Source organism: Loxodonta africana, chromosome 2 (genome assembly GCF_030014295.1).
Source record: "Loxodonta africana isolate mLoxAfr1 chromosome 2, mLoxAfr1.hap2, whole genome shotgun sequence".
Taxonomy (NCBI): Eukaryota; Metazoa; Chordata; class Mammalia; order Proboscidea; family Elephantidae; genus Loxodonta; species Loxodonta africana.
The window spans coordinates 55,303,758-55,319,533 of NC_087343.1; positions in this window are offsets into that span (position 1 = coordinate 55,303,758).

Here is a 15,776-nt window from a genome sequence, read left to right on the forward strand (position 1 = left end):
GATTTCTTCCTTCAGTACCATCAGTTCCTGATTATATGCTACCTCTTGAAATGGTTTAACATCAATTAATTGTTTTTGGTATAATGACTCTGTGTATTCCTCCCATTTTCTTTATATATATGTAAAACCACTTTTTGTTGTTGCATTTATTCCAACTCATGTTAACTTCATGTGTCTCAGGGTAGAACTTCTCCATAGAGTTTTCAAGGCTGTGACCTTTTGGATCACCAGACCTTTCCTCCAAGATGCTTCTGGGTGGGTTCAAACTGCCAACTTTTCAGTTAGTAGTCAAGTGGTTAACTGTTTGTGCCAACGAGGGACAAACATGTGCACACACACACACACACACACACACACACACACACATATATATATATACACACATTCCTGAGCTTTTGGGATACTTTATCATTTTAACATGGGATAAGTCTCTATTGTATTAGCACTCCTGCACATTTATATAACAATGAATCAATTTTTCAGATCTTTCTATAACAATATTAAATGATTTTCATTAGTGGGGAAAGAGTATTAACCTTACCGACATCTAAGCCTTGGGCTGCCACTTAGGCTATTTATTTTCAATTATGTATCAAGTGACAGCAACAATGGTGTGTTGTGAATTAATTAGATTTGATTCTCCATTAAGTGTGACTTCAAACCCCTAATATAGATATAATCAGTCATGATAGAGGTGGAATCCAGGAGAACTCCTGAGAATAACTCCTTAGTTTAAAAAGCTGTGCACTCAGCTTGTACTCTTCCTTCTTTCTATACAGCAAGTAGTGGCCATTATTATTAGGAATTAAAAATATATTAAGATCAAGGACTACAGGAAAATAAATTGTGGTGTCACCAACTGCATTTATTATAGCCTGAGGTTATTTATTTATTTGATTAGTTGTTTATCTCCTGTCTACATCATCAAAATGTATGTGAGAAGAGGGCAGAAATTTGTCTTTCTTATTCATCATGTTTGTCCAAGTAACCAGAAGAATAATACCTCACCTAGAGTAGGCACTGAATAAATATTTGATGGATTGAGGGGTGTATGAATAGATTAGTAAAAAAAAAAAAAAAACTGAATAGATATTGGAATTAATTCTGAAATGTAGATTTAACTTTTTAAGTTTCCTAGTTAACGTCCAACTCTAAATCATCTAGACACTGATTATTTTTAAAGTTACTATAATTCTAGGATTTTTTTAATGCATTCCAGAGCTATATATATATGCTTCAGTATGAATAAAAGAGAAAAGAGTTATCAAATGTGATTAAAACAAACATTCCTTTCACTTTAGCTGAAAAATAAAATCTAGAGAACATGGATGTCAGCCATGGAAACCTAGGTATTGGCCAATGGAAGATAATACTAAATGCCTCTTCAGGACTGTGCAGGTAAATTCAGCTAGGCTCACCTTATTTCTTTGTGTTGGCCTCTGACCAAGTGCTGTGATTTCTCTACATATAGGTTCAGATTCACTCCAAATCCCAGAATAATACAAATGTGGTTTAGTCCTTCCTTTGAGATTGAATTCCTGCCTGCAAACTCCTGCCATACTGGCCATCTGGAGTGACAACCACCTGCCTCTCTAACGCCTAAGTGTCATTCCTGCCTGCTGCTAAGCAGGTCCCATTCCCAGTAGACACCCTACCGCCTCCTTTATCATCCTTTCTAAATCACAACAGGCCGGGACATTCAGCTTTGCTCACCTACATTTTTCTCTTCTGCTCACCATTCCAGTCTGTGGTTTTCCATAGATAGATAGATAGATAGATAGTTAGATAGATACAGATATAAGCAGATATATAGATAGCTAGGTAGGTAGGTAGGTAGATAGTTGCCATCGAGTCAACTCCAACTCACAGCAACCTTATACACAACAGATTGAAATGTTGCACAGTTTTGAGTCATCCACACACTTGCCAGCATGTCTGAGTCCATCGTTGCAGCTACTGTGCCAATCCATTTCACTGAGTGTCTCCCTCACATTAACTGTCCCTCTACTTCACCAAACAACGTCCTTCTCCAGTGATTGATCCCTCCTGATGATGTGTCCAGAGCAAGTGACTTGAACAACTATCTGTTGTGACCCATAAGGTTTTAACTGACTAATTTTTGGAAGGAGATCACCAGGCCTTTTTTCCTATCCTGTTTTAGTCTGGAAGTTCTGCTGAAACCTGCCCACCATGATGACCCTGCTGGTATTTGAAATACCAATACTGGTGCCATCCATGAAACATGAAAGCCATCAAAAGCTGACAGACAAGTGGTGGTGGTTCACCGTACAGGACACATTTCATTCCACTTATACAAACTCTGCCCTATGTTTTTAGGAAAAACCTTCATGTTTTGTGTGTTCAGGTATCCAGATAGCGACATCCTGCCCTAATGATTCTCTTTCACTGAGCTATGAAGTTGCCTAAACTGATCACTAAAGTTTACAATCCTCAAGTGTCAAAGACAACAGCTTAAATCCGATTGTGTTCTGCTAACAGAAAGAAAAGAGCAGCAAGGCTTCATGGAGTGGCATGAGAAATCAGAGATAGCATAAAACCTGGAAATAACCACAGGCTTCATGAGAAGATCTGCCTTTTCCAATGTTTTTCTACAGCTGTCCTGCCTGCAGTCCAGTAATTCTCAGTCCTATTTCTTAATGCTTTTCCCCCCAGTTATCTTTACTTGGTGGTGAGCATTGTAGAAGGAGAATGCCATATTTTCCCCAAATACAATTAGCATGAGTTACTCAGAGCCATGTAGAAATTTCAGAAAGATAAAAATTGCTCTAACATATGGGTCTTTGAGGTTTGTTAGAAATAGTCCTTCTAGCAGATCTGAAATGAATTGGATACAGGGAGACACCATGTTCCCCGGATAACTAGGCTGGAGTGAGTAATTACTTCGTAAGCAGAGATTATTGGGAATTTAGCTTCCTCCTTTGGAAGAAGTACAGCCAGAAAGTTCCTTAGAAGACAGAATGGCCAGGCTTTGTCTAATGTACTTTGGATATGTTATCAGGAGAGGAGGGATCAGTCCCTGGAGGAGGACATGATGCTCAGTAAAGTAGGGGGTCAGCAAAAAAGAGGAAGACTCTCAACGAGATAGATTGATACAGTGGTTATAACAATGGGCTCAAACATAACAACAATTGTGAAGATGGCACAGGATTGGGTAGTGTTTCATTCTGTTGTATATGGGGTTGCTATGAATCAGAACAGACTGAACTGCACCTAAGAACAACACCAAGCTTCCTCCATCCATCTCCATCCATATAAACCAGCCCAGGGATTAGGTTCATTTGAGCTGTAAAGAGGCATCGTAGAAAGGAATAGAAAGTATAAGAAAAAAAAGAGAATCAAAATAGAGATTGGCTGGCCCTAAGCAATAGGTGTAATCTGTATACTTTGATATTGTTCTGCCATGTGTATTCTGCCACCAAATTGAAACAAGGACATGTATTCCTTAAAGTGAAAGCAGAGGTCACAAATGCTTATTGTCTTAGTTTCATAGGGCTACCATAACAAAAATACCACAAGTGAGTGGCTGTAGAAAACAGCAATTGATTGACAGTTTTAGAGGCTAGGGGTCTGAATTCATAGTGTCAGTAAAGCTATGCTCTGTGAGATCCTTCCTTGTCTCTTTCAGCTTCAGTCAAAACTGGACATTTCATGGCATTTCTTGACTTATAAACAGGTCCTCATACTGTGTGTGTATCCCTGGGCCTATACTTCCTTTATAAGAACCACAACTTCATCTGCCCTGAGACCAGAAGAACTAGATGCTGCCGGACTACCACTACTGACCGTTCTGATCAGGGACACAATATATAGACCCTAATAGAATGGGAGAAAAATGTGAAACAGAAGTCAAATTCTTAAAAAGTCCAGACTCATCAGACCAAATGAGACTAGAGTTCTCCCAGAGACTTTCTTACTGAGATACTTTTTAAACCTTAATCAAAACTATTCTATGAGGTCATCTTTTAGCTAAATAACAGATTGGCTCACAAAATAGACTATATCACCTGTGAGTACTGTGCTTCTTTAAAAAATCATTTGTATGAGACCAAATAGTCAACATTTACTCAAAAGCAAAGATGAGAAGGCAAAGGGGCAAGGAGAATAGGTTACTGGAAACGGAACAACTAGAATGGAAATAATGAGGAAGTTGGCACACTGTGAAAAATGTAACTACTGTCGCTGAGCAAACTGTATAAAAAAAATTTTTTTTTAACTGCATAAAAAAAAGAGACTGTTAAATGGGAAACTAATTTGCAGTGTAAACTTTCGCTGAAAACACAATAAAATATTTAATTAAAAAAAAAAAGACACCACTTAGAAAGGATTTGGCCTAGGATACACCCTATTCACATTTGACCTCATTAACATAACGAAGGGAAACTATTTCCCAACAGATTTACAAGTATAGGAGTTATGGCTTCAACATATCTTTTTAGTGGACATAATTTAATCTATAACACTGGTAGTCTGCTGACATTTAAAAATTTAGTAATTTAACATGAAGTTCAGATTTCCAGCTTTTCTTGAAAAATCAAAAACTCTCTAGCTTTTTAGTATGCTTTTCCACAAGGAGTTAAACTAGAGCTGACTGCAGCTGCCCACTTAAGACAAGACACAACATTTTTAGTTTGCCATAGTTCCCACCACTCCCTTTTGTCTCCCTAAAACTGAGGCTGAAAGTCAAGGTGTTATGCCTGTGCTGTTTTTCTACACCAGGCCTATCTCAGCATTTGCAATACCAGCCTGGTTCCCTGATGGAACTGAAGCTTGTGACCTGTGGTTTAATGTATTCTTAGACTCCTCCCAAATTAAGTTATGTCAATATTGGTTGTCAGACATTTTTGTGGCAGAATATAGACTTCTAGAGGGAGAAGAATCATGATTGGCAGACTCTGATTACCACATTAGCTACTGCACTGTGGACTTTAAGTCAGCAATCACTCACACAGCCCCTGGTATTGAGCACTTCCTAGGTTCCAGGAAGTGTATGACTCCATTCTGTGTCACCAAAATTCCCTCCATAAAGACTCTGATAAACCCTTCTGGAAAGGGCAATGAGTAACTGAGCAACGGTAAAAAATTGAGCTTTCCTTCCTTGTACAGCTTCCTTTCCAAGCTGAGCTATTCCCCTACAGCCACCCTCCAAAAAAAAAAAAAAAATCCTTTCCTCAAGACTGTCGCAAGGCTAGAAAGGCCTTTAAAACACTTTGGAAATACACCCTCCAGCATCTAGTTACGTTTCTCATAACTTAATTTAAGATTGGATATTTTCTTTGGTGTTTTAGAAGGCTAAGTCCATGGTCTTCAGGCAGCCTCTCTTTGAGTCCATTTAGGCTTTTGCAGACTTTGAAAGATCAGACAGGATTGATCTGTTTGCAGTGCAATACCTCAAGCTGACCAAGGATAAAATTTCATAGGTGAAAAACCAATCAAATCAATTTTCATCTGTTCCTTTCCTAAATGTTGCAAACAGCAGGCTTTTCATACTCTTTCAGCTCCCTCAACTGCTTTTAAGATTTATTAATGCCAAGGCAGAAAAGTAAAAACAACTTCATAATCATAACTAAAAATGAAGCTCATTCCCTCTTCTACATGAGACAAGGAAGAGAGAGATGCAGACATGCACACACGCACACAAACCCAGAAAGAGAGAGACAAGAGAGAAAAATTAAGATGCAATATATTGGGATAACTTAATGGGATATAGTTAGTCTTTCAAGGACAAACCAAGCTATCATCAAAGGAATGACACATTTCCTTTCTCTTTGTGTGTGAACATCAGTAGATAATTACTGTAGTATAAACATTATATAAGTTTTGAAGCTTTCAAAACACAGGCAATAGTTCCAACCACAAGAAGTTGCTTGTACAAGCAAATTGTTTCTAAAGATGATGACAGTTGTCTAATACACTGTTTTAAAGATTTGTATAGCCTGTTCTTCAACTGATGGAAAGAATATTAGTTTCATAACCTGATAGCAGTGGGTCAAAAATATGAGAGTTTTTAAAACCACTAAAATGGAATCCGACTTCATCAATATTCCTTTAACCTTTGCTGGGAAATCTATATGATTCATCACAACATGAAGAGTTTCCATTACAGTCAGCCTTTACCACGTGACTTCAGGCTCCAGGAACATATCTGACTCTTCTCTCTTATTAATTCTGAATAAAATTTGCTGAGAGATTATAAAGGTCACTGCTTATCATTATTTGATCACTATTTGCTATAGTAATCAAAAATTTCATATTGGTCCACAGATTCCTGACTCAAATGTAAGCTACCCACAATAACACTCCATTGGTCAAGCAATCATTGTGCTAACATTAATTACTTCATGTGTCAAATTTCAAATACAAAATAGAAATTCAGCCCAGGTTTTATTAGAAAAAAAAAATATGCAATATTGAACTCTAGTTAATGGTTTATAGATGGAAATGCTTTGGGGTGAAGTCTGAAATTTATTTGGAAATGCATCAAAAAGCAAGATGGCTTGATGGATGGAGGGATGATGGTTATACAGGTGATAAAGCAAATCCAGCAAAATGTCAATTGTAGAATCTAGGTAGTGAGTACAAGGAATAAAAAAAAAAAAGTTTTTTGTTTTTTAGGTAGTGAGTATATGGATGTGTATTGTATAATTATTTCAACTTTTATGACTGTTTAAAAATGTGAATAGTACAGTGTGGAGGAAAAAATTCAGCTAAGGTATGATATTAAAAATATGTAAGAACCAGAGTAGTCTGAGTACCAACCCATCAGAACAAGTGCTGGCTGTAAATAACTAGCAAGGACAGGCCCGTAATCTGTCCCCTAAAATTTTCTCTGAAACCTAGAAATTCTGGGACACAAGATAATTATAAGGCACACAATCCTGATCTCTGAGAGCCACTACTTTTATGGAATATAAAGGTTTACAGAGTAGCATGGTCAAAAATGTAATCGATGCAACATGAAAAAATAAAAATCTTGTTTTTCTTAATTAGTAAAGAATGTCTATTTTCAGCATTGTGTTCTTTTAAAGAACTATCTATACAAGACCAAGCTGACAACAGCAACTCAAAAGGTTAGATGGGAAGCTTAGGGAGCAGTGAGTTTATGTAAATGAGGGAGGAAAAATTCAGAAAAGGAGGGTGAGAATGGTTGAAAAACTTGAAGAATATAATCAATGTCACTGAATTGTACATATAGACAGTGTTGTGTTGGTGTATTTTCTAACGTGTATATTTTCAATAACAACCAAAATAAAAAAAGAAATTATTAAAAAGAAAAAATGCCAAAAAAAAAAAATCTTGTTTTTAATTAATTTGCTTTTCCTCCTGAGCCTCTATTGATGGTAGCAGAAAAGAAGCAACTAACTTTTTGTCAGGTTTTAAACTTTATTGTGATCTGATAATTAAAATGATACCTTTAGAAGGTTAATACTTTTTCTTAGAAAAAAAAATATATATTTTTTTTATTTCTTAGACTTCTCAATCTTCCATTCATCTCCCACACTCCTCTCAAAAATGACAGCTGAATGTAAGAGCCAAAGGGAGGGAGGCATGTGTTTTCCACAGCCTCATGGCAGACAGAATAAGTCAGTTCCGTCCCTGGACACTTTCCCTTGGTCCTCTGGTTTCCAAGGTGATGCATTTCCTTATTGCTCCCTTACTGTCTGGAATTTACACATGAATTCCTCAGTTATAGTAGCTCATAATATCTGTCGTGCTTGGTCAGGGCCCAGAACATGCCCCGTTGCACTGACCCCACTTGGCTTGCAGCTAGCCACTGAATCCTACCGTGACCACTTGGTCTCTTCTATGCCACACAGGATACAACTCATCTGTCAGTTTGTCCTACTCTGGTGGCTTGCATGTTGCTGTGATGCTAGAAGCTATGACACTGGTATAGGTTTCCCATGAAGGACTGGTTTCAGCAGAACTTGCAGACTAAGACAGTCGAGGAAGAAGGACCTGGTGATCAACTTCTAAAAAAAATTGGCCAGTGAAAACCTAATGAATACCAGGGAAACACTGTCTGGTACAGTGCTGGAAGATGAGCCCCTCAGGTTGGAAGGCACTCAAAATATAACTGGGGAAGAGCTGATTCTCCAAAGTAGAGCCAATCTTAAGGATGTGGATGGAATAAAGCTTTCAGGATCTTCATATGATGATATGGCACAACTCAAAATGAGAAGAAACAGCTGCAAACATACATTAATAATTGCGACATGGAATGAATGAAATATGAATCTAAGAAAATTGGAAGTTGTAAAAAATGAAGTGGACCATATAATGATCAATGTCCTAGGCATTAGAGAGCTGAAATGGACTGGTATTGACCATTTTCAATTGGACAATCATAGGTCTACTATGCCAAGAATGACAAATTCAGGAGGAATGGTGTCACATTCATCGTCAAAAAGAACATTTCAAGATCTATCCTTAAGTACAACACTGTCAGTGATAATATCATACACCTACAATGAAGACCAGTTAGTATGACTATTATTCAAATTTATCCACCAACCACTAATGCCAAAGATGAAGAAATTGAAGATATTTTACCAACTTCTGCAGTATTGATTGAACATGCAATGAAGACGCATTAATAATTACTGACGATAGGAATGAGAAAGTAGGAAATAAAGAAAAAAGATCAGTAGTTGGAAAACATGGCCTTGGTTGATAGAAACAAGGAGATCTCATGACAGAATTTTGTAAGACCAACAACTTATTCAATGCAAATGCCTTTTTTCAACAACATAAATAGTGACTATACACGTGGGCTTCACTGGATGGAATACACAGGATTCAAACTGACTACATCTGTAGAAAAGATGGAGAATCTCAATATTATCAGTCAGAACAAGGCCAGGGGCTGACTGCAGAACAGACCACCAATTGCTCATATGCAAGTTCAAGTTGAAGCCAGAGAAAACTAAAACAAGTCCATGAGAGCCAAAGTACTACCTTGAGTAAATATATCCCACCTGAATTTAGAGACCATCTTAAGAATAGATTTGACACATTGAACACTAATGACTGAAAACCAGGTAAGTTGATAGATGACATCAAGGACATCATACACAAAGAAAGCAAAAGGTCATTAAAAAGACATGAAAGAAAATACCAACATTGATGTAAGAAGAGACTCTGAAACTTGCTCTTAAATGTAGAGTAGCTAAAGTGAAAGGAAGAAATAACCACATAAAAAAGATGAATAGAAGATTGCAAAGGGCAGCTCGAGAAGACAAAGTAAAGTATTATAATGAATGTGCAAAGACCTGAAGTTAGAAAACCAAAAGAGAAGAACACGCTCAGCATTTCTCCAGCCGAAAGAACTGAAGAAAAAATTCAAGTCTTGAGTTACAATATTGAAGGATTTTATGGGTAAAATATTGAACAACACAGAAAGCATCAAAAGTGGATGGGAAGAATACACAGAGTCACTATACCAAAACAAATTGGTCAACATTCAAGCATTTCAGGAGGTAGCATATGATCAAGAACCAATGGTAATGAAGGAAGAAGTCCAAGCTGCACTGAAGGCACCAGTGAAAAACAAGGCTCCAGAAACTGACAGAATACCAATTAAGATGTTTCCAACAAATGGATGGAACCCTGGGAGGGCTCATTCGTCTATGCCAAGAAATTTGGAAGATAGCTACCTTGCCAACAGACTGAAAGAGATCAATATTTGTGCCCATTCCAAAGAAAGGTGATCCTACAGAATGCGAAAATTATCAAACAATATCATTAGTATTGCTGAAAGCAAAGAGGGCTTAAAGCACTTACTGATAAAGATCAAAGACTGAAACCTTCTGTATGAATTATACCTCAACATAACGGAAACAAAAATCTGCACAGCTGGACCAAAAAGCAACATCATAATTAACAGAGAAAATATTGAAATTGTCAAGGATTTCATTTTACTTGGATCCTTAATCGACATCCATGGAAACAGAAGTCAAGAAATCAAAGAACATATTGAGATGTGCAAATCTGCTGCAAAAGACCTCTTTCAAGTGTTTAAAACTAAAGATGTCATTTTGAGGACTAAGATGTGCCTGACCCAAGCCGTGTTGTTTTCAATCGCCTTATATGCATGTGAAAGCTGGACAAAGAATAAGGAAGATCGATGAAGAATTGATGTCTTTGAATAATAGTGTTGATGAAGAATATTGAATATACCATGCATTGCCAGAAGAATGAACAAATCTGTCTTGAAAGAAGTGCAGCCAGAGGCTATTTAGAAGTAAGGATGATGAAACTTCATCTCATGTATTTTGGACATGCTATCAGGAGGGACCAGTCCCTGGAGAAGGACATTATGCATGGTAAAGCAAAGGGTCATCGAAAGGGAGGAAGTCCCTCAATGACATGGCTTGACACAATGGCTACAACAGTGGGCTCAAATGTAGCGATGATTGTGAGGATTGTGCAGGACCAGGCAGTGTTTAGTTTTGTTGTACACAGGGTCGCTACGAGTCAGAACTGACTCAATGGCACCTAACAACAGCAAAAACATGCTACATAGGAACCAACAGCTGTCCAGGAAAACTCAACTTCAAGACCTTGGTGCTTAGGCAAACAGCACCACTGAGTTGACTTTACCAAGAGGTGATGTGCTGACACCCAGGTAAAAAAAATAAACCAAACCAAACCTGTTGCTGTTGAGTCAATTCCGACTCATAGCAACCCTATAGGACAGAGTAGAACTGCCCCATAGGAGTAGCTCACAGATTTGAACTGCTGACCTTTTGGTTAGCACCCAAACCCTTAACCATTGCACCCAGCTAGGTTCAGAATATTCTGTTTAGAGGCTTCTTTCCAGAGGCCCTCCCTTTGACTCAGTGACCTAACATCTTTCCAGTACATCTTACTCTCTATAGTCTTCAGCCACTTAGGATTTGGGAGGATGAGGGAGACAGATATTGGACCCATATGCTTTATTACCTGTGTCTTAGTCACTTGTTGTTCTTAGGTGCTGTCGATTTGGTTCTGACTCATAGTGACCCTATGTACAACAACAACAAAAAAAAAAACACTGCCAGGTCCTGCACCATCCTCACAATTGTTATTGTGCTTGAGCCCATTGTTGCAGCTACTGTGTCAATCCATCTAGTTGAGGGTCTTCCTCTGTTTCACTGATCCTCTACTTTACCAAGCATGATGTTCTTCTCCAGAAACTGGTCTCTCCTGATAGCATGTCCAAAGTATGTGAGACATAGTCTCGTCATCCTTGCTTCGAAGGAGCATCCTGGTTGTACTTCTTCTAAGACAGATTTGTTCGTTCTTTTGGGAGTCCATGGTATATTCAATATTCTTCTCCAACATCATAATTCCAAGGCATCTGTTCTGTTCAATCTTACTCACTTTGTACTGCAGTAACAAAAAGAATACAAACATGTGGCTTTAAAAAGCAGAAATTTATCAGTGTCCTTGCTGTGTAGGGAAACTCTGAGGGTGTAGTGGTTAAGAGCTAAGGCTGCTAACCAAAAGGTTGGTAGCTCTACTTTGTCCTGTAGGATCACTATGAGTCAGAATCGACTGGACAGCAATGGGTTTGATTTTTTTTGGTTTTCGCTGTGTAGATTCCTTCCTTGGAGGTTGCCCCAGGCATGCCTTGATTCTTTGGCATTCCTTGGCCTTGTAGGTGATCTTATATGGTGTCTGTCTTTTCTTGTGTGTGTGTCTGTTCTTTTTATAATTCAGAAATGATTAGGCTTAGGATCCACCCTACTCTAATTGATATGACCACATTAACATAACAAAACACCCATTTCCAAACTGGATCATATCTATATGTACATTATTGTTGTTTTTGGGTGCCATTGAGTTGTTTTTGACTCACAGTGATTCCATTTGACAGAGTAGAACTGCCCCATGAAGTTTTCTTACCTATAATCTTTATGGAAGCAAATCATCAGTTCTTTCTCCCTCATAGCCACTTGGGAGGTTTGAGCCATCAACTTTCAGTTAGCAGCTGAGCACTTAACTGTTGTATCACTAGGGCTAGGGGTCAGAATTTGGAGGGACATAAATCAATCCATACCACCTGCTCAGTCTTTTTTCTTTCAATAATCTCAGCATTGGGTGAGAGGAAGCCTGAGTGTATTGGTTTTCTATTGCTCCTAAAACAAATTACCACACACTTAAGGGCTAAAAAGAATATCCATTTATTGTTTCAAAGTTCTCTCTGCATGGGAGGGTTCAGCTGGCCCTCTTCTTAGTCTCAGAAGGCAGAAATCAAGACGTCACTGGGGTTGTTTTCATTTTTAGAAGCTCTGGGGAAAGACTCGCTTCAAAACTCTTTCAAGCTGTTGGCTAAATTCTGTTGCTTGCAGTTGCAGGACTGAGATCCCCATTTTCTTGCTGGCTGTCAGCCAGGGAAGGGTCTTCACTCCTATCAGCAGCCGGCATTCCTTCTCACGTTCTCCATGTGGCTCCCTCCAGCAACAAAAGGTTGAGTCCTTCTCATGCTTTGAATCTCTTCCCTTTCAGCAGCATCTCTTCAACTTCTGCTTCTAGCCAGAAAAGGTTCTCTGCTCTTAAAGGTTCATGTGATTAAAGTGAGACTACATGAATAATACAGGATAAACTCCCTATGCTAATGTCTGTAACATATCCACAGTTCTAGGGATTTGAGTGTGAACATTTTGCGGGGAGATTAATACCCGCCAACCACAGGGAGTACTAATGATCTTCCTACTCTTGCATGGAACTTTCGGGTAAAACACTTTGATCTAATCAGCTAAACTTACTATGGATATATTGCATTTAAACCAAAAAAAGGAAACATCTCTTCAAAGAAATCTTGGTTTATGCAATGGTGATGTTCACATAACCTGTGACTATACTAGAAACCACTGAATTGTGCACTTTCAAAGGATAAGTTCTATGGTATGTGAATTATATCTCAATAAATCTGTTAAAAAAAAAAAAAAAAAAACTTCACTTGCAACACTCCCCTGGGAAATAAAACCTATTTATATGGAAAGCTGCAAAAGAACAAATGTTTAAAGACCTTTTTTTTTTTTTTTTCAAATATGCCTTTAGTATCTGCCAGGCACTCCCTGGAAACCCTATGGGGCAGTTCTACTCTGTCCTATAGGGTCGCTATGAGCCGGTAGGGTCGCTATGAGTCGGTAACGACGCTACGAGTCGGTATCGACTTGACAGCAGTGAGTTTGGTTTTGGTTTGGTTATTTGCAAAAATACGTATATTAGATAGTGAGGTAATAACTGCTAACACTTATAGGGCAGTCATTATCTTCCAGGCCTTGTCCTAAATGTTGTATATATATTAACATATTGAACCCTATCAATAATCCTATGAAATGTATAACATGAACATGTTTATTTTACAGAAGAAACTTAAACACAGAGCATTTAAGTTACCCTTGCCAATGAATGCTAGCAGCTGAGATTCAAACCCAGGCATTGAGGCTCCCAAGTCCATAATCTTACCAGTTGCCATTGAGTTGACGCTGGCTCATGGAGACCCCATATGTGTCAGAGTAGAACTGTGCTCCATAGGGTTTTCAATAGCTGATGTTTTTGAAAATAGATTCACAGGCCTTTCTTCCAAGACACCTCTGGGTGGACTTGAGCAGCCAGTCTGTTGGTTAGCAGCTGAGCATGTGAACCATTTGCACTACCCAGAGACCCCTTAACCTGTTAGAAGGCAGGGAGCACTCTTACAAGAGCACTGGGTAACAGTGCAAGATTTAGGCAGATGAGGATTTATCTAGACCCACTTCTTATTGATAGTAATATCAGGGTTAGTTATTGTCATGGATTGAATTCTGTCCCCCCAAAATACCTGTCAGCTTGGATGGGCCATGATTCCCAGTATTGTGTGATTGTCCACCATTTTGTCATCTGATGTAATTTTCCTATGTTTTGTAAATTGTATCTCTATAATGTTAATGAGGTGGGATTAGAGGCAGTTATATTAATGAGGCAGGACTCAATCTACAAGATTAGGTTGTTTCTTAAGCCAATCTCTTTTGAGATATAAAAGAGAGAAGCAAGCAGAGGGACATGGGGACCTCATACCACCAAGAAAGCAGCACCAGGAGCAGAGTGTGTCCTTTGGCCCTGGGGTCCCTGCACTGAAAAGCACCTAGATCTGGGGAAGATTGATGACAAGGACCTTCCCCCAGAGCTGACAGAGAGAGAAAGCCTTTCCGTGGAGCTGGCACCCTGAATTTGGACTACTAGCCTCCTAAACTGTGACAGAATAAATTTCTCTTTGTTAAAGCCATCCACTTGTAGCATTTCTGTTACAGAAGCACTAGATAACCAAGATAGTTATTTAATCTGAAACCCAGTTCTCTTATCTGCAAAAGGGGAAAATTATAGCTACTAGAGATGGCTGTTGTGAGAATTAAATGAGATCACATACATACAGAGCCTGGAACCCTGCCTGGCCCGTAATAAGATCTCAATAAATGTAGCTGTTATTCTGTGAAAAAAATGCAACACTAAAATAATGCAAGTACTTTTTAGAGTATAAATAAGAAAGAAAAAAAAAAAAAGAAATAGGAAGGCAACTAATCTGCTTCTGACTGGACTTTTGGGATGCACGACTTTGGCAACCCAAGTGCACCTTGATGTCTAGGGGATTTTGTTGCCCAGTGTAACCTTAGACACACTTCTCCCACCAACTCTACCCATGATTCCTCTTCCCGCTTTTGCCTTAGTCAGTTCCACAAGTATGCATGTATAAAGCACCCAGTGGCATAGGAAGTAGAGAAATTTGAAAATAGAGAAGCACAAGGTCCAGTACTTTCCCTAAAGGGCCTTATAAGAACCTCAAGCCCAGATTTAGGAAGAAAGATAGCCTGTGCCAAAGATCAAGAAGCAGATATAAAGGAATGGGCAAAGGACCGAGTTCAGAAGAGTGGATTTTAGTTCCAGCTTTGACAAATTAGCTGTGGGGCTTTACTTGAGTCCCTTGATCTCTAGGATATTCAACTTTCCTCCATTGTGGAATAAAAGGCTGGGAGAGTTGCTGATAAAGGGTCTTCCAGTGCCAACTTTCTCTATATTTAATCTCCAAAGTGTTTGTGAAAAAAGGTGCAATCACCAAGCTGTAACTGCCTTTTCCTTAACACAGGAAGGGGAAAAAAATGAAGAAAAGAGTGAAAACCTAAAAGGCAAAGTGCTGTGGAAGAAATTCAGTAATGACTGTCTTTCCTGTGTGTAGGGGTTTATGACTTATAAGGTGTACTTACATACATTATTAAGGCAGGTACAGCAGGTTATACCTATTATACAGATAAGGACATGGAGCCTCACAGACTTAAACTGCCTAGCTCCCACGTTCTGAATAGTCACAGAATATGCAGAGTACAGTTATAAGTCACATCAACAATAATACAGGCTGTTTTTCCCCATGGTCCCTTACCCTCTTTAGATACTTGTAGCCATCTTTTCATTTCTGACTGCATGCTGGAGAGAATTGGTAGGAACTATGTCTATTTTTAACACCTTAGTACATTGGAACCTGTACATATACCAAGAGACAGTTACTAAAATAGAACAATGGGACACTGCATTGTTTAAAATCAGGAAAGGTGTGCGTCAGGGTTGTATCCTTTTGCCATACTTATTCAGTCTGTATGCTGAGCAACTAATCTAAGAATCTGTACTATATGAAGAAGAACACGTCATCAAGATTGGAGGAAAACTCATTAACAACCTGCTATACACAGATGACAAAACCTTGCCTGTTAAAAGTAAAGAGGATGTGAAAATGGGCT